Raw genomic sequence first — 20,410 nt, forward strand, 5'->3', positions numbered from 1 at the left:
GCCTAGCATCATATTGGTTTTATAAATTGCATTAAGTCTCAGGGTCTGCATTTGGCCATAAACGCCATGTTCTTTTTGGAGGGAAAAGGGACCATATTTAAACATCCAGACTTTTCCAGAAAAGCTGAATGATTTTCTTAAATGCAACAAAAATGAAAATTTGTAATTTTATTTGTTTGAACCTAAATTTAACAGAAGCAAGTACAAAGACTGTTAACTTCAGAGTGTTCACTGACTAACAGCATTTTATGTCGAAAATATAAACAATAATAGAATTTGATCAAAGGAATGTGGAGGACCAGAGCTACAAAAACAAAATACATATAAATAAGATTCTAAAAAATGTTATTACAATAGTATTAAAAAATGTATAAAACAATTAATAATTAGATGGGCAAAGCTACTTCCAATTATATTCATGTAATTTGTGTAAATAATCTTCTATGTCAAATATTTAGATTTTCAGTATCCATCCATTTTCTACACCTGCTTAATCTGTCAGTCGGGTCTGGAGTGGGCAAGGGGTCAGGGGTCATTGGGCGAGAGGCCAATCACAGGGCCACACCGAGACAAACGAGAGAAACAACCACACACGCTCATACTCACTCCTTAGGACAATTTTAGAGTCACCAATTAACCTAACATGTTAACCAGAGGAAGCCGGAGTACCCACGCATACATGGGGAGAACATGCAAACTGGACACAGAAAGGCCCCAGCCGGGAGTTGTACCTGGAACCCTCTTACTGTGAGGCGACAGTGCTAACCACCACACCACCGTGCAGCCCTATATTTTCACTAATCATCTATAATTTTCTATACATTTCTTCTCATCTTACTAAACTTTTTGATTACTGTCAAAATATTTTATGATATTTCTTTTCTCGTTTTCTCCCTTCAATTATTTCTTCTACTGAATTTATTTTTGAGTTACCTTCATACATTTCGGTCTCCTTTTTACAATATTTTTTGGAGTGTGTCATGGAAAGCCTAAGGATGGGCTTCTTGTGTATGATATACATTGTTTTTTTTGTTTGTTTTTTCCTTCTTTTTTCTTGAAAGCTTTCGCCTTTCAGACGCAGACTCTGAAGTATGAAGTCTCTAGGTGCCATTGACTATGTAACTCAAATCAGATTAATTATATCTATTCAGTAAATATTGTTAATTACGTGGTTTTCATTGAATTTTTTCATTTTTTTTGTGCTTCAACTTTGCTGAACAATGTTGACTATTGGATCATCACTTTGCTGTATACAAGTGATTACCTTTACAGGCTGATCAGCAAAAGCAGATTTACAGACAGGGCCAAGCTCTGTGCAGTAGAGGGGATCAGGGCTTAGAGGGAGGCTACAGTGCTTATAGCTCACAGTAATCCTGGATCACAGAGTTAGCTCTTTTAGCTTCTCCCACTCACTGCAGGGATTAGAGTCACTGAGCTGACCACTCTGATTAAACACTTGTGTGTGTGGACTGAAACACCTGGCAGGAGGATAGGATACTTTTGGGACGTAGAGATGGACATGCAGCCTCTGATAACTCTGCAGAGACATCTAATCTGAGTTTCTAATGAAACTACAAATCACAGTAACTGAATTAATATGTGGAATGAGCAAATGAGAATACTTGATAGCTGGATTATCATACCATTTTGCATACATGTACCACAGAGATTGGACTACTACTGATGAACCTTTTGACATAGCCATGAAAAAACAGAGGAGTACTCTGCCTGAAAGGAAAAACACAGCAAACATGTTTAACTGTTTATACCTCACAATATGCCACTAAAAATGAGATTTGCCTAAAAAAAACAAACCAAAAGCCTTCAGCTTATTCAAATCAATGCAGTGAGTGATCTGATGAGAACTCACAGTAAAATTATTTTCTCCAGTTTTGGTTTCTCTTTATTGGCTCTCTTGTTATTGTCCAGGGATTTTTGTGTTATGGTTACTGCCTTTTTTTATTTTATTTTGTGGAGCATCCTCCTTGTTCGTTCCTTGGAATTTTACTTCCTTTCCAGTGTTACACCTGGGCTGTGTTCGAAACCGCCTACTTCTCCTACTACTCCTACTACTCATACTAACTTTAACTTTTTTAAGTTCCCGGATGTATCCTAGATGCATACTAGATTCGCCGAAATGTTGAGTATTCATCATGAGGTTACTTGTCATACTCAAACTACCCAAGATGCAACGTAACTTGACGTCGCCGATCATCATTTCCTGTCAAAACGGCAGTTTCAAGCTAGCTACAACGAGGGTAGGTTCACTTCCTGTTTTCAAAACAAAAGCACCAATTGTATCGTAATGGCTTTCCTTATGATAAAAGGCAACGGGTATTTTATTTTGTGAAAATAACCGGAAGTGCGTTACTCACTGCGGCTAGCTTTAGTAGCGCCGAATTCGTGGGAACAAAATTGTAAATAGCCGGTATTTTGTCAGATTTTCAACACGTTGGGGATCTAAACGACTACTTTCTTGCCTAAAAATGTCTCAAATGTTGCTAAAGTTATATATTTACAGAGTTTATAGCTTAAGCGAAATTAGCTTCAGGCCGGCTGATTTCGGCTCGGGCAGGAGCGAGGTGCACTGTGTGTAAACGCTCTGCATACTGTCTGATCGATGAGTATGCCGTTTGCAAGTATGTAGTAGGCGGTTTCGAACACAGCCCTGGTTTCTGTTACCAATTAACTCTCACCTGTTTTTAATTCCCTCATCACTTCCTCAATTCATAATCTTCAGTTGGCCGTTGTCAGAAAATTTTCATGAAATATTTTTCGTATTTCCTGTGCTTTTGTTCATTCTCAGTTGTCTCTTTTCTGAGATCTCTGTGTTTAGTTATCAAAGACCTTCAAGACCCATTTGCCAGCTACGTCTCGCTTGTGTCATTGGGTTCTTGGGTACTTGGGTCTGCTTACTCCACTATCCCTGACATCCCTGTTAAATCAAGAATAGAATTTGAAATTCTTCCGCTTGCATAGAAAGCTCTTAATGGCCAAGCTATAGCGTATAATTATCATCATATCATAGTTCAGGACTTTTCACTTCACCCTAAGACTGCAGGTTTATTTGTGGTTCCTAGAGTTTGTAAAAGTAGAATGAGAAGCAAACCCTTGAGTTGTCAGGCCCTTCTCTTGTGGAACCAGCTGCAAGCATGGGTTTAGGAAGCAGACACCCTCTATACCTTTGAAATTAGGCATAAAATTTGCCATTTTTATACAGCTCATCATCGTTAGGGAAGGCTCAGGCGATCCTCAAGAGTTCCTTATTTATGCTGCAATTGGCCTTGACTGCCATGGAACTTCCCATGATGTACGGTGTACCTTTCCTAACTCTTCTCTCATTCCTCTCCATGTATAAATTTTAGATTAGACTAGATTCAACTTTATAGTCATTGTACAGGTATGGGCAATTATTTGATATGTGTAATTATGTGGTGTGTACAGTGGTGCAGATTGTAATTATTACAGAGAAAATTTACAGTTTATACAATAGTGCAGTGGGGGATGATTTACAATATACACAGAGTGTACAGTGTACAGTATATAAAATCGAATATTTGTAATGTACAGTAGTAGCAAGTACAATATATGAATGAAATGATATATCCTGTTGTGCTTACGCCTTCAAGTAACTCTCAGTAACTACAACCTTGTGAATTCACGGACTCACACTCACCTGAACCCAAAAGTGAAGATACCCTCACTACCTCCCTGGCCCTAACTCCCAAAGACCTCAAGTATAATTAAAGACATTTATAACTGATTCCTTTGTGTGTTCTGCATTAGAGTCCATTCGCACACGCGTTGTGACATTATGTGCTGAATCATAGGTGTCTTTGCTGATGTTGTATGCTGTCCTGAGCAGGGCTTGAAAACGAAATTATTTTTCAATCGTTCCGTTCCGAACGGTTCAGGCATGTTTAACGTTTTCGTTCTTGCGTTCCGCCACCAACATATCGTTCCTGAACGTAAAATATCGTTCGTTCTTATCGTTCCGGCAGTGTTTGGCGGGCCTATCAAGTCTACGTGTGTGGACTTTACCTTAGAATAGACGTACTCATTAGTATTTGCCCTTGATTTACACCGTAGCTCTATGCCCAAAAATAATAAATCAAAGGCAGCATCCAAAAGCATTCAGATGGGCTAAAGCTGCGTCGACGTCACTTCCTTGATCTGGGAGCTTCAATGTAAGATGAGGGTTGATCTACTACTGTAGACAACAAAGTATATGCTATATTTTACATGAATTTTTATGTTGTAGAGTTGTGGATTTATTTTATCAATGGAGAAATTGAGCAGCCTTGCTTTGTTGTCTACAGTAGTAGATCAACCCTCATCTTACTTTGAAGCTCCCAGATCAAGAAGTGATGTCGACGCAGCTTTAGCAGCAGAGAAGCTATTAGGCTTGTGTTGATAATAATAAACTCCTGGACTATTTTCAAACTTCCAAATCCATCGTTTTGTGAGTACAGACCATATTTGTAATACTGTAGAAGTTTGGTGTCATGGCATGTGATTTTAGTGTGGTAATTTTGGAGATGCTGCCAGGGACCGTTAGCGCTTGTACTAAGCTATTTGGGATAACTCAGTAACTCGGCTGATGTTCAGCCAAGATCAGAAAAACTTCGGGTGGGCTACTCGGCTGGATGTCATGGTTCAAATGACCCTAGGGTGAATCTACTCCGAACCATCACTTTAGCTAGTGGATAACTAGTGGATAACTAGACTAAGTAGTGGATAAAGGAAGTGATTTGTGACAGCTGCCTGCATTGAGCCTAGTGGGCAGCGGAGTGAACGCACAACCGGAAGTAGTCTTTTTTTTCCCCCTGACAAAGGCTACGCTTTTGTGAAATTTTATAAAATATATAGAGAACGAAAAAAAACGTTATTAAACGGTTTTGTGGATTTCAGAATAACGTTTCTGTTCCGGAACAGTTGAAGACCATTTCGTTTTCGTTTCCGTTTCCGTTCCTCGTAAAATTCCATTCGTTTTCGGTTTTCGTTTTCGTTCCTTGAACCAGTTCGGAGCCCTGGTCCTGAGACACCATGTCCACAATTACAGGAAGTGAGGCTCCAGCAATGCACCATTTCACCATTTTCTGCAGTTCCCATAACAGAATGTAATACAGTTGGTAAGGATGCTTTTATAGGTGCAGTGGTAGAAGATCACCAGGATGGTCCTCACAGTGTTATGTATCGCAAAGAAAACTATTCTCATGAAATGGAAAGCGAAAAACAATCTGTGTATTAACCAGTTTAGATTGAATCATATTGGCATGGAAACTATGTCTGCCTCCTCAAAACATCAATTGGCTGAATTTCATTCTCTCTGGTCCCCGGTGATTAGCTCTATCCCTTAATGGGGGTGGTGGGTTGCTGTCACGCCATTCTGGGCGGGTGTGTGCCGGGGGAGCCTGTGTGGCTTCCCGGAGCCTTCTGCGCTCGTCTGCAGATTCTTGTCTCCACTTTACAATCTCCGCAGATAAGTCCTGGTAAAAAGACACTACTTGACCAACCGTGGAAACTCTGCCCTTGTTTCTTGCTGCGCGTAAGATCCTCTGTCTGTCCGTGTAGTTGTGAAGCCTCACCAGGACCGCACGGGGGCCCTGTCTGCCGATGGATCCCACTGGAGGTCCCACACGGTGACCTCGTTCCATTTTCAGCCGCTCCCCTTGCATGTCCATGTTCAAGACCTCCGGAATCCATTTCTCAAAAAACACGGGTAGATTCTTACCTTCAGTGCCTTCTTTCAGTCCAATAATTCTGGCGTTTTGTCGTCAATTCTGGTTCTCATAATTCTCGAGTTCTTCCATTGCTTTTTTCAGCACTGATTCCACCGATTCAATCCTTGGCATTTTAGCCGCTACATTATCCTCCAAGTCGGAAACTCGTTGTTCCACCGACCCCAGTCTGTCAACTATTTTGTCGTGGATATTTTGTTTCAGGATATTAGCGAGTGTAATGTCCAGCATCTCCTTAATATTACGCGTCACCTGCTGAAGCACTGCTCTGTCATTAGTGGTGCTGGAGAACTCTTTTTCTGGCTCGGTACAGGATTCTGGATCTTCTTTGTTAGCTAGCCCTGGCTCTGTTTCGTCATTTGGGCTGGCTAGCGCATCGTTAGCCGCCGATTTGTTGTTCTTTTTCCGAGTATCTCTCTTTTTGGGCATAGTGAAAAAGTTGTCCAGCGACATGTCCAACGCCTCTATAGGTTTAGTGATAATTTCACCACAATTTTAGCAACGGGCAAATAGAGACATGTTGTTTAAAATAAATCCAGTAAGGAGACTGCTGTGTGTCTGCCCTCCTCAGTGCATCACGTGACCCCCCTGTGTTGAATTGTTTAATTAATCGTATATTTGTGAAACGGTATGTGAAACACAAGCCCCTTTCACACTGCGACCCGCTAACTTAGCGGGTCCAAATTGCACCTTCGACCCGCGTCGAGCAATGTGAACGCTTGGCGTGTTGGTAACCCGTGTCGCCTGAAGCCGAGTTCAGGGGGCGTTGCCTAGTGGCAGAGCGTCACACGAAACACATAAAATGCTGGGCGTGTACAATGACGTAGGCACAAGCGTCGGAGGTATGGTTAAATACACCTGTCTGCATCAAATTTTTCAAACAAACGATGGCGGGACACTTTGAGAACTCGTTTTTGCAATTGTATATGCAGTTCATGGAGATGTTACTTTACGGTGCGTCTTGCTGCGTGGGAAACCGCGCTCTCCCATCTTTCTCGTCAGCCCTTCCAGCAGAGGTCCATCTTTCACCGTCCCCGAAATGTGGCGGAAAATAATGTCCTCTGCTCGGGGGCTGAGGAGCTGTCCATTCTGTCTTTTAAACTCCTCACGTCACGCCCACGTCCGACCCGCGTCGATTGCGTTCACACCAAACTCGGCTCGGCAAAAAGACTAGGGTCCGACGCAGGTCGAAAGGCGAGTCGAGTTGACGCGGCAGCCCGGGTCGGTAGTGTGAACGCAACAGCGGACACGCTAAATTCGCGGATTAAACGCGGGTTATTCGGCAGTGTGAAAGGGGCTATTGTCTCATCATTGAATGCCCGAGATGTGCTGGGGCCATCAAACTGCAATTGGAGAAACACAGCAGTTGCTGAAGTAGGAGATCACAGGGATGCATAGTATTTCCATCAAAATAAAATTAAATTGAATACAACTACTCACACTTGGTTTAGGGATGTCCTCTGTGTTTTGGGGATCAAGCAGGCAGATGGTGTCTCCCACCACTGACAGATATAGGCACACCATCAGTTATTATAATTGAGAGACTGACAATTTGAGGGAAAGTGATCAATACCTTCGACATACTGATCCCGCACACTTTTGGGAACATATCCCGAGGAGGTCCCTCCTTCTATTCCTTCCACCAGTGGCCGCCCACAATTGTTGGTTAGTGTTACGGGGTAACAAACCCAGGATTCGCCCCGAAAATAACAAATCAAAATAATAAAAGAGTGCCCGAAGGAAGAACTGAACATTCGGTTCAGCTGGACACTCACCTGTCCTTACTGGGAATCCCACACACGTCAGCAACCAACCCACTACACACACAGCCAATCAGCTTCTGTATATTTCCCCAGATCTCGGACAAGCCCCCAATTGTTACAGGGTAACAAACAAGTTACCCCGAGCTGAGGAAATAAAACAATGAGAACTGATGGGTGATGTTAAATGGTTATTTATTGGAAAAGAAAAGTAATACTATTCAACCAAAACCTAGAAGAAAAACACAAACCCAACGGTACCTGGGAACAATGTACTTTATCAAATAATAGAAAAATAGATATTTACTCTTACCTGTTAAATTAAATATTTTTTAAGTTGGTTGTGTTTTTTTTTTTTTTTTTAGTTGGTTCTTAACACTGATAAAGGTTTAATTATAAAATTAACTCCGTTTGAGAGTTAAATTCACTCAGTATATGATTAGCATTTTAACACCAGGAAGTGTTACAATTTAACTCTGAAGAGAGGGTAAATACTCAACTCCAGATATAGAGTTGTTTTAACTCTGCCTAATAGTCAATTTGATGACATGTACACTCATCAACACTTGATTTGATTTTAAGTCCAAGGCAGTTTATTACAAAGGCCGGAACTTGCTTTGTGGTTACTACTTTGTGTCTTAACTTAGGTGAGATGTGACAAAACATCTTTTTGGCATGTAGCACTCTGCAACACGAACACCTCCTCTTATGAAGTTGTGGAACATGATGCCGTGATGAAGTCCTGTAAATAGATGGGGAAATGCTTTTTTTAAAAGGTCTTTTATCACAAAAGGTTATTTTATTATAGTAGTAGTTTTTTAAAGTGGTCATGACAGTAACAAATTCTGTTCTGCCTTATGTACTGTATTTCAGTTTATATTTGCACATGTTTCAATAAATTACTGCACCTATTTCCCATTTTCCTGGAAATAAATAAAATAAACCTTTGTATAATATTGTAAGATGGCTCAGTTGTCTCTGGAATAGGCAACACCTCCAGACTTGTGCTCCCATTGATTGTAAACATTTTTTTCTTTTTTACCTGGATTCATTGAAACATTGGAGGTTTTCTCCAAAATCCATTGGTAGATACTAGTATGTCTAAGTGGAGTGTAGCATTCTGTATTTTGGAAATTATGCATTTATGTAGTTTTTTTTCTCTTTGTGGTCTGTGATCATTTTTGGTCATTGTTAGGTTACCCACTATCCCAACGGAACCTACTGTAGCAAGGAATGGTTGGAAACTTGAGCTACTTACCTGTTTACAGTATTAAAGGTGAACAGAAAAGCTGCAGGATGATTGATTTGAACAAACCTCCACAGTGTAAAGAAAATCTGACATTTTGTTCAAACGACATAACATCGTCAACATTTTGTTTCAGATAACTGATTGAGACTTATTTAGGTTAGATTTATGAAAGAGACTTGAACATGTTATTTGGATTAAAGGAACTGCATTAGGCTGGTTTAAGTCATATTTATCTGAAAGATTTCAGTTTGTTCTTATAAATGAAGAATATTCCTCACACACCAGAGTAAGTCTTGGAGTCCCTCAGGGTTCTGTGCTTAGACCGATTCTTTTCACTTTATACATGCTTCCATTAGGTAACATTATTAGACAAGCATGGCATAAATTTCCATTGCTATACTGATGATACCCAGCTGTACTTATCTATAAAACCAGATGAACCCAATAGGTTGGTCAGACTACAAGCATGTCTTCAAGACATAAAGACCTGGATGACTCAGAACTGTCTGCTTCTAAACTCAGACAAAACTGAAGTCGTTATCTTTGGACCCGAGCGCTTCAGGGAGAAATTGTCTAGCTATATAGTTACTTTAGATGGTATTTCCTTGGCTTCTTGTAATACAGGGAGGAACCTTGGAGTTCTTTTTGACCAGAATTTATCATTTGACTCGCACATATAAAACTTATTCTCTTGTGGAATGAGCTGCCAGTAAATGTACAGGAAGCAGACACCCTTTCCACTTTCAAGACAGGGCTTAAAACTTTCCTTTTTGATAAATCTTATAGTTAGGGATGGCACTTTACTCTCTTTTTTCCCCTGTTTAATTTCTCAAATGATATTATGTACATGTGACATTATTCTGCCAGAGGTTTCTTCCTGTTAAAAGGGAGTCGTTTCTCTCCACAGTCGCCTCAGGCACGCTCAGGACGGGAGATTGGACTGAAGACAAGTTTTGGTGCAATCTGTTGGTTTCCTTAGCTAGGAAATTGTTTTTGAATTGGCTCTATATGAATTAATTGGATTATTTTATAAATAATTATGATTACAATGAACTCCAATTGGCTTGAATTGTACTATATTATTTAAGTGCCTAGAGATGACATTTGTTGTAATTTGGCGCTATATAAATAAACTGAATTGAATTGAAATTGAGGCATTGTTCAGAATCAGAAATATTCACCTTTACATTTATGTGTCCCAGAACAAATTAAGTAGGGTGTCAGAACATAGGGGACAAGGGGCCCATGACCTACTGCTACATCCTATTTAGTACTCTCTACAGTATATGTCTGTACTTCCCCATATGACATCTATCTGCTGTATAAAACTTCCAACATAGTAATGATATTGTTTGGTTAAACAGCATGGATGAATAAACTGAAAATAACCATTCTGCACATGTATCAAAGTTAATTTAGTGAATACTAAATTACAGTGTATAGTCATCAATTTTTCAGAAACATAAAAAGGGAACAGTATTGGAAAAAAAACAATGACCATTATGAAAGTTAACTTTTCTCTCGCAATGCAGAAAAGTGTTGAATTTTTGCTGGCAGTGTTTTTCTTTCCAGACTATATTTGCAAAATCGAGAGCTGTGCAATAGCTTACACCAAGCATCCAAGCATGATTATATTTGCACTGCCAAGCATGACAGAGAGATATATTATGAGCTTGTCAAAACACTCTCACGTTATAGTTCCTGACTGCCTGCAAGCACGAGTGACTTTAACATCGAATGTCTTGCAATCATCAAACAAAGGAGTTGGGGACACAGTGGGTGTCTTATCACAAAAAATATCTCTGAGGATGAAGCAATAATACACTAATGCTATATAAACAAGTTGTTTTCTTTACATTTCATAAACAGTTCAAACTTTGCAATATTTTCTGATCTTTACTCAAAAATGAACCCATAAAGAGAAATTGAGGCTTGTTTGTTCTTAAGCTGAATTTGATGCAAATCAACTGAAAATTATAATTTGATAATAAAACATTAAGTAACACAGTATAACAACATACTGAACAATCTTATACTATTTTTTCAGAATCCATGTAGCAGTGCTTTATAATAACCATTATCAAAAAACATAGACTGTAAAAAAAAAACCCTTCTTTTTACAGTCAATGGTTACAGCTTTAGAAATAATTGTATCAGGTGTGTAAGAACACACCTTTGCTTAGTTATTCATTTATATCAAGGAAATTCAATATAATATTTTATCATATAATTTGATTTAATAAATTTACAAAAATGACAAACAAAAAAACAAAACTTCTAGAATATGACTATAGTAGATGGAACAATTAATACATAGTGCACACTTCCATACATGTGTAGCCTTTATTGATGTATACATGTTGCAAAAAAAAAAAAAAAAAAAAGAAAAGTTCACAACATATAAAACTCAAAATATGCAACTGCAATACAGCCAAATGCTGAGAGGCTCTCCCTGTTTATTGTTTTGGATCAAAGACAGAGTCTGTCAGTATGTTAATTCATCTAACTGTGGTGTTTTTATAATGCTTTTTCATAAAAAAATACAACATTAGCATGTTCACAGTTTAGGGACTAATCAGACGCCTGTTATACTGACAAACGGCATACAGGTACCAGATCTGTCAGCATAGTGTTATAATACTAACATACTTTTCTTGGTTAAATATCTGCATATATGCTGTGGTAGTTTATCCTTTAACTTCTGAACACTTTCAAGTGTCATCACACAGAACACAGAAAATACCACCGACGCACACATCTGAGCTGGGGTCACAGCCATTATGCTCACTGTGAACTCTGTCAGGCCCAGAGAATGGAGGACGCAGATGCAGGAGGTTTAAATCCAAGACTTTTATTTTGAGGCAGCAGAGCGACCAGTCCCTCGTGAGAGAAGCTAAGGAAGGCTATGAAATATTATTCTAGGATTATATAAAAATTATCAAAACTCAAAATCACTCCACTAGTGGAGGAAAAACAAAAGACTATGAAACTCTACAATTAACTATAAGTCTCTCCTACTAAGGAGGAAAAGAAAAACCCCTCCTAAAAATTGGAGGAAATAAACTATAAACGTATTTACCAAACAAAAGGACCACTCCACCCAGGAGGGAAAACAAAAGACTTTAAGCAAACTTAACTATGTATTTCTTACAGGATCTATAATATAAAACTTATTCAAGGAAAAAGAAAATCACTCTCACGAGGATAATTACCACTGGGAACCAGGAACTCGGAAACAGGCTAAGGAAACAGGTTTGGAAGGTACGCGAGGATGATGCACTATACGGGGACAGATACAACACACTGGCACAAGACAGGGGGAGACGCAGACTCTTAAGCACACGGGGGTAATGGGAAACAGGTGGAATCACTCATACGACAATCAGACTGGAACACGAGAGGAAGGGCAAGTGACCTGGAACGAGAGGGAAGTTAGTCTTTCAAAATAAAACAGGAAATGACGAGACAAGACAAAAACCCAACTTAACCTCACCACGGTGTGACAAACTCACATGAACACTAAAGTGAAAATGAGAGAATTCAGAATACACACTGCGTCTTCTAGTTGGTTCATCTCTTGATGATTAGGCTGAGGGGAAAAAAAGTCATGTTTCATGTATTAAGAGGTGACCCCACAATACTTTTGCACTTATTACACACCTGTGTCCTGGGGTTTTCTGCACAATGTATTCTATATCCTGCTGAAATAAAGGGTGTGTGATCAGGGGCTGAGATGATGGACAGATAGTTATGTCTATTTCAAAAATCCACTTTTTACATGACAATTTTACTGGAATACATACCCCTTTAAAAGCATAAGAGTGCTGTGTAATAAGTATTAAGAGCAAATTAAAATAGAATAATCATAACGGTTCAGTCCTTAAACTGTGTTCTAAAGTTAGACTTGAACATTCCTGCCTTTAAGAGTTTATAGATGTGTTTTCACTGCACTTATTTTTTAACTCCTGACAGAGATTTGTTACCTTGTATTTTTGTACCTTTTTATGCTTCAATTCAATTCATTATTTTTCAATTCAGTTTTATTTACATAGCGCCAAAAACAACAAATGTCATCTCAAGGCACTTAAATAATAAAGTGCAATTCAATTGGAATTCAATTCATTGTAATCATAATTATTTATAAAATAATCCAATTCATTCATATAGAGCCAATTCAAAAACAATTTCCTAGCTAAGGAAACTAACAGATTGCACAGAAACTTCTCTTCAGTCCAATCTCCCGTCCTGAGCGTGCCTGAGGCGACTGTGGAGAGAAACAACTCCCTTTGAACAGGAAGAAACCTCTGGCAGAACCAGAACCAGGAAGGGTGGCCATCCGCCTCCACCAGCTGGGGTTTGAGAAGACAGAAAGGGGGGGACAACAAACACTGTAACACCATTCAAAGGATATCTGTTGGAACAGGTATCCTTTGAATGGTGATATTTAGAAGAGGGGTGAAAGAGAGATGTCCTCACAGTTATAGGAATGTTTGTAAGCAGCTGTGGCTTAACGAGCTCACACCCAGCAGAACTGGAGAAGGAGGAGCAGAAAATGGCTGAAGGGATACTATGACCTCATGTGAGAAAACTATAAGAGCGCGGAAAATAATTTTCAGACTGTCAGCACCAGAAGGGTTAGAGGAAAGTGGTAATGTAGTTTTTATTTCAATGGAGTGAAAGATTTTTAAACGGCAGCGAGTTGAACACACTGGAAGCTGTCTGCTGTGTTAGACCAAACTTTCCATTGGAGTTAGTGAGAGAATTTGAAAGGTTTCTGCTTTTACTGAGAGCTGGAGTCAGACGTAACGCGTAAGCAGACCCAGAGACAGATGTCGGAGACGTATTCTCACACTTATGGAAAAAAAAACAACAACTACTGTTGTGTTGTATGACGGCAGATACAGAAGCAGGTATTTACTCAAAGTTATTGAGGGAGAAGGAGCGAGGTGAGCCGGAGCATTAGGGAGGGAGGTGAGTGAGGTGGGAGCAGACAGGCAGGTGAAAGTGGGCTGAGGGGAGAGAGGATGGTGATTGAGAAAGGCAGATGAGCAAATGTTCTTGTGTTTGACTTATGGATAGTGGAATAAATATTACTGCCACTGTGTTGCTAACTGTGCTATTGTGCCGTGTTTGTGTGTTATTGCTTACTGTGCTGTACTTTCTCTTGTTAAAGCTAAACTAAACTGTGTACTAACGTAGCAACACAAGTTATGTTTTGTCAGGAATTTTATTTCATAGGCATAGTAAATCCAATTTAAAAAGAACAGAAGACATAATAATGTTTTGTCCATTTTTAACTGTATTAGATGTAGTTCATGTAACATTGGGAATATCCAACATTAAAATGTTTTTTTTCTCTTTTAATTTAAGGAGAGTAGCCACAACATCCACTGTGTTCCTGCTGTGCAACCAACAGTTTGGAAATCCCTCATCTTATTGTTGTAAGTTCTGAGTACAATATCATGAGGGTATTTGTGATAATTAGATCACTCTCCTAAAACCGTCCTCTCCTCTGCCTTTTTATTTTTCCTCAGTTATCCATGTATGTGGAAATGTAAAGACTGTGAGAATTCATATTCAAGAAGATCTGAACTTCTGAAACATTATAAACTTGATCATCATCATTATGGGCGGGGCCGTGCTTACCCCTGTGCTTATGAGAATTGCCCATGCATTTGCAAAACATGGAAAGCTCTGCTGACTCATCTAAGCAAATGCCATCCTACTCAAAAATCCCCACAGGAAGATGGCTTTTCAGCATTCAGGGGCCACATCAACAATCAACTTTCTACAGAGACTGATTATTTTAAACACATTGGGACACATTTAAGAAATCATGAATCTGTTGAATGCGTTTTTAATGATTGTTCATATAAAACAAATATTTACGGTGCTTTCAATACTCACAAGTGGCGGAACATAACCCCCACACAATTCCTGATTTTAAGCCAGGAATACTTGATGGACCTGTTGGTAGTTCTGCTGTTGCAGAATCTTTTGAAAGCATCTGATGACGATATAACATCTGAAGAACTTACGAATGAAGAACCAAGAAATTTGTGACAATCTATTGAAGTGAAGTTAGCCTCAGTCCTGCTTAAGTTAGAACATTCTTTTCTGGTGCCAAGTGCAGCTGTAACCCAACTGCTTGATGAGTTACATTATTTAATTGGTACTGCCTCTGTCCCTGTAGCCCAGAAGACTCTAGTGCATAGTTGATGAATCTCTTGTAAAAGAGTTAGCGACTGTACTTTGCACTACAAATCCCATTAAAGCTGCAGTAGGGAAGGGCGGTCCTCTCTCGACTGCATGGAAAAGGAAGGCATATCGTAAAAAAAACTTTAATGTTGTGGAATCCATTGAATCATTTTTAGATAGTAAGAATAATAAGGCTACCTTTACACGGAAACGATCTGAAACCAAAACACAAAAGTGGCGTTTCGTTTTCACTTTTAAATCTGCGTTTAGACGAGCGTTTTAGGGTGAAAATCTGCGTGCATACGGAAACGCAAAAGTGTGTGACGTTTCATTATCGATGCAGTAAACACGCCAGATGGCTAGGTGGCAACACTACCAAGACCAAGTCTTTCTACCACTCCATGAAGTTATCCCACCACTGAGAAGTCCTCACAGGTCTCACCCACAGCTGGCTAGGTCGCCTGCTCTCTCTATGAACTTCAAGAATTTCGAGAACGTAGTTCATATTTTTGGTCTGTTCTTTACTACTCTCGCTCATCATTGCTGTTACGTAATGAAATGACTCTTGAACGTCAATTACCGCGAGTTGAAAGTCCGCAGGGACGGACATGTTGATAGCCTACTGATGTGTTTCCCACTGTTTTCTGGCTTGTCACGTCATTTCTATGTGATGAGAAACGCAGTTTTGCGTTTTCATCGTTTACACGGTGACGCGACAGTGGAGCGTTTTCAAGAATTCCACTCTGGAGAGCGTTTTCACTTTTTTGCGTTTTCATGCCCCCAAAATGCCGTTTCCATCTAAACGATATAGTGCATCCGCAAAAAGGTTTTGCGTTTTTAACCCGTTTTCGTTTCCGTGTAAACGGCCCCTAAGACTTTTCCGTATGTGCCTTTACTCAAATCCTTGCAGCAACTTTTAAACTGTAAAAACAACACTAAATTACCAGCCATCTCCACACTCATCACAGAAATCATCAACTCCTCCCTCAGGTCTGGCTCAGTGCCCCGTTCACTCAAACTGGCTTCTGTCACCCCCATCCTCAAAAAACCTGGACTCAACTCTGACATCATTTCAAACTTTCGGCCCATCTCCAATCTCCCCTTTCTGTGCAAAATACTGGAGCGTACTGTCGCCACACAACTCAAAACCCACCTCTGCTCAAATGACCTGTTCGAACCATTTCAATCCGTTTTCCTTTCCCAACACAGCACTGAAACAGCTCTCCTGAAAGTCACCAACGACACTCTCCTCTCTGCAGACTCCGGCCACCTCACCATTCTCATCCTCCTGGACCTCACTGCAGTTTTCGACACCATCAACCACACCATTCTTCTCTCCCACCTTGAGTTCTCCCTCAGCATCACTGGCACTGCACTCTCCAGGCTCAAATCATACCTCACAGACTGACAACAAATCATCAACATCAACAACTGCAGCTCCTCCACTGTTCCTCTGTCCCAAGGCGTCCCCCAGGGTTCGGTACTTGGTCCTCTCCATACTTTATCTGCTCCCCCTTGGCAACATCATTCGCCACCATGGCCTCCATTTCCAACTGTTATGCCTATGACGTCCAGCTTTACATCTCCACCAACTCCATCACCCCCGCCACTGTCTCTCTCCAACTGCCTCACCGACATCAAATCCTGGATGGAGACCAACTTCCTCAAACTCAACTGTGACAAATCCGACCTGATAATTATCGACCCCAAATCCCTCACCAAAATCATAGGCAGTTTCTGCCTCACCATAGACAACTCCACCCTGTTTCCATCCCCCCACAGTCGCAACCTTGGAGTCAAAGATGACTCCAAGGTTGTCATCTCCATCGCCACAATCCATTCTCCAGCCTCCGTTCATCTGACACTAACCTCCTTACTCCACCATTCAGAACCAAGCACCGAACCTGGGGCAACAGAGCCTTCTCTGCAGCTGCCCTCTCCCTCTGGAACTCTCTCCCTAAATACATCCGTGACTGTACTGACTTGGCCACCTTCAAATCTTTGACAAAAACCCACCTTTTTAAAATTGTTTTTAATGTGTTATTAGTGTGCTATTTTATATTGTTTTGCTGATTTTATGTTGTTTCGCTTTTTAAGTAAAATGTTTTATTATTATTATTATGAAATAAGGCTATACATTTGAAGGAACAGCATCTAGTGCAGTGTTAATCAAGTATACAGATCATTTTGGGATGGAGGCCTCTGTAAAAGTAATGCTATTCTCTCAAAAGAATGTGTAATTTCTGTGATTTTGTATGGTGTTTTGTATTCCTTGAGACATCACGTAAAATCACTAAATCTGTGCCTTGTATTGGATTTTTGCATTCCATTCCATTTTCAAATTGTCACTGTTCAGTGAGAAAAAATTGTGCCCAAATGCTTTTTGTTCACTTGAAAATGCATGTCTTGATTTTTACGTTTGAGAGAAAAATAACTGTTGAGAAGCACTGTTCTATGTTACAGTTTTTTTCATTCGCTAAGAAACGTCTGTCCAAACAGTTGTCACATTTTCAAAACTCTAAACACAATTAGCACAGCATTGGTATTTTGTGGCCATACCATTCACACATTTCATGTCGTTTCCACACAATATGCAGTCAAACACATTTCCTTAACAGACAAGCTATACCCCCCAACAAAATTATGGATTGTTTTTGTATTATTTACGAATGTTAACATACAACATCCCACAATAGCAAAAACAATATTCCAAACCTTAGATACAGTATAAAAATCTCTGCTTCTGCAGTGATATCCGTCCATTATACGCATCTTTCAACAAACCAACAGGTAAGTATTGCATTTTACATGGAATGTTCCTATTCCCACTTGACATGTCAATAAGGGCATACAGTAATGCATATGTTGATTTTTTTTGTCCCTCTAAAGAATACAACATCTTCCTCCCTCTGGGGGAAGAGAAAAGCTCCTCAATAATGATCAAGAGCTTGCCATTGTAGAAATGGTTGTTACAAATAATGCAATAATACTGCATGAAATCCAAACTAGAATTATGGAGGACCATGAGATATTTGACAATATCGATAGCATCAGCCTCACAACCATTACACGGACATTGTCCAAACACAGAGTGCGGATGAAGCAGTTCTACACTGTTCCCTTTGAGAGGAACAGTGAGAGAGTCAAGGCGCTACGACGACAATATATCCAGGTATAGTACTGTATATTCAATTCAATGTCCAGTTCTAGAAGCTTTGCACTTTGCAAGTAGGTAACCTACACAGTAATAGGTTACAGTACAGTATGGTATACAGTAATGAGATTTACATAAACTTTGTTTCAGAGAGTTATGGAATTGGAGGCCAACCAGGCCCCTCATGAATTCATATACATAGATGAGGCAGGATTCAATCTGGCCAAAAGGCGTCGACGTGGACGAAATGTAAGTGGAAAAAGGGCCACAGTTGATGTGCCAGGTCAGAGAGGGGCAAACATTACAATGTGTGCAGCAATTGCAAATGCAGGATTACTCCTTCACAGATGTCAGGTTGGACCCTACAATACCGAGCGCCTCCTTGCCTTTCTCAATGATCTCCACCAGCGCCTGGTTCCAGAGCAGGATCAGCAGGGTGAAAACATGAGGACCTTTGTAATCACCTGGGACAATGTGGCTTTCCATCATTCGCAAGCAATAACAACATGGTTTGAAGTCCACCCAAGACTGGTACGTCTCTTCCTTCCACCCTATTCACCTTTCCTCAACCCCATAGAGGAGTTCTTTTCTGCATGGAGGTGGAAGGTTTATGAGCGTCAGCCACATGACCAGATGTCCCTCCTTGAAGCCATGGATGCTGACTGCAGGGACATCACAGTTGATGATTGCCAAGTGTGGATCCGACATACCAAGCAGTTTTATCCCAGGTGCCTCGCCTTGGATAATATCAAATGCCTAAAACATGTGGCCTAACCCTGAAGATCGCAGAGATTAGATACAGTAATTTTGTGCTTTTTTTAAGCCCCCCCCCCCTTTTATCTGGGCTTTTTGCTGTTGTTTTTTTTGTTCAGAATGCTCTTGTGTGTTTCATGGATATTTTGTTCACTGTAAGTGAACTGTTTTCTGTTCTATCATATTGTAAACAGTATTTCTACTGTACCTCCTGTAGTAAACAGTAAAGGAAAAAAAAACTTATTTTCTTTTTACTGGAATGCCTTTGAATGTGAACATTACATGTGGACATACAGTTCCCAACCAAGAAATTTAGTGAAACAATGGTGGATTTCATGTTTTGCATGCAAATACCTGTAAAACTGAAACATAAAAGTATATGCAGTTTTTGTAATGTCAACAATAGCCAGTATTTTGAAACCTGGTGTAATTTGGTTGACTGCATGTACCTTGTGAAGTGTAAACAAGTGTTATTCTTTGACAGAATAATTTCATTTTGAGTCAGATTTCCAGTGTTTTGGTAAAGTTCATGTGTGCAGAGAAAGATGTGTTCTATTTTGAAATGAAGAGTTATTATATATTTAACAAAATGTGTTTTTGAGAAGAAAATTATCCATTTGGCCAATTGTGTTTTGTAGGTGTGAGTCTGTTAAGAGTTTAGAAAAAGTATCTCAAGTATGGGTAACCGCTTGTTAGCGATTGAAAAAAACTGTAATACAATATGGGGGGAAATGTAGTGATTGAAAAAAAAAAAAAATTTTACCTGAAGATGCAGACTTTTACTGGTTACTGTTGTATTTGAAGGGGAAAAAACTGTTTTCATTGAGAAGGACTATGGCAATACATTTTGTGAATTTAAAATATTCAGGTTTAACAAAGTAGTTTATTTACATTAAAGGTATGGTTGGTAATCCTGTTCGGGGGGTTGAGTTTAGCTGAGGTGCCACTTTCAAATCTTGCTAGCTCTCTTGCTAGCTCTCCAGGATTACCAACCATGCCTTTAAGTAATAAAACTAATGTATTCATTTTAATTTAGGAAAATCTGAAATAATTGCTTTGGTTCAACATTCAGAAATGGGTTTACATGAAGTTAAATATTTCAGGTCAACTCAAATGAATTATTTATATTGTATAACACTACAATATTAGGTGTGATCGATTACCTCAATTTTTTTAATTTGAGCCAATGTTTAATTTTTTTCAGTGCTGGGGCTGTAATGAAACATTTTCAAGGCAATATAAAAGGCCACTGAATCATATGAGCTAAAGATGGCTTCCTCCCTCACCCCGCTGATGAAATAATGCCAAATACTGTTTCAGCTCACTGCAATGAGAAAGGGACATATTTCAGAGATGTAATAACACGGAGACCGTTTTCCCTTTGGTCAGTCGGGTAATTACTGTTACAGGAATAAATATGAAGAAAGTTGGTATTTCATCTCAGAGCCTGACTGTATGAAGAGGGTTTACATTGATAATACTCAAGAAGTCCACCCTTTATACTACCTGAATAGCACAGGAGACAGTTGTGGACTTCAATTTATTTGATCTTTTT

This window comes from Odontesthes bonariensis, chromosome 24 (assembly GCF_027942865.1).
Source record: "Odontesthes bonariensis isolate fOdoBon6 chromosome 24, fOdoBon6.hap1, whole genome shotgun sequence".
In the NCBI taxonomy this organism is placed as follows: Eukaryota; Metazoa; Chordata; class Actinopteri; order Atheriniformes; family Atherinopsidae; genus Odontesthes; species Odontesthes bonariensis.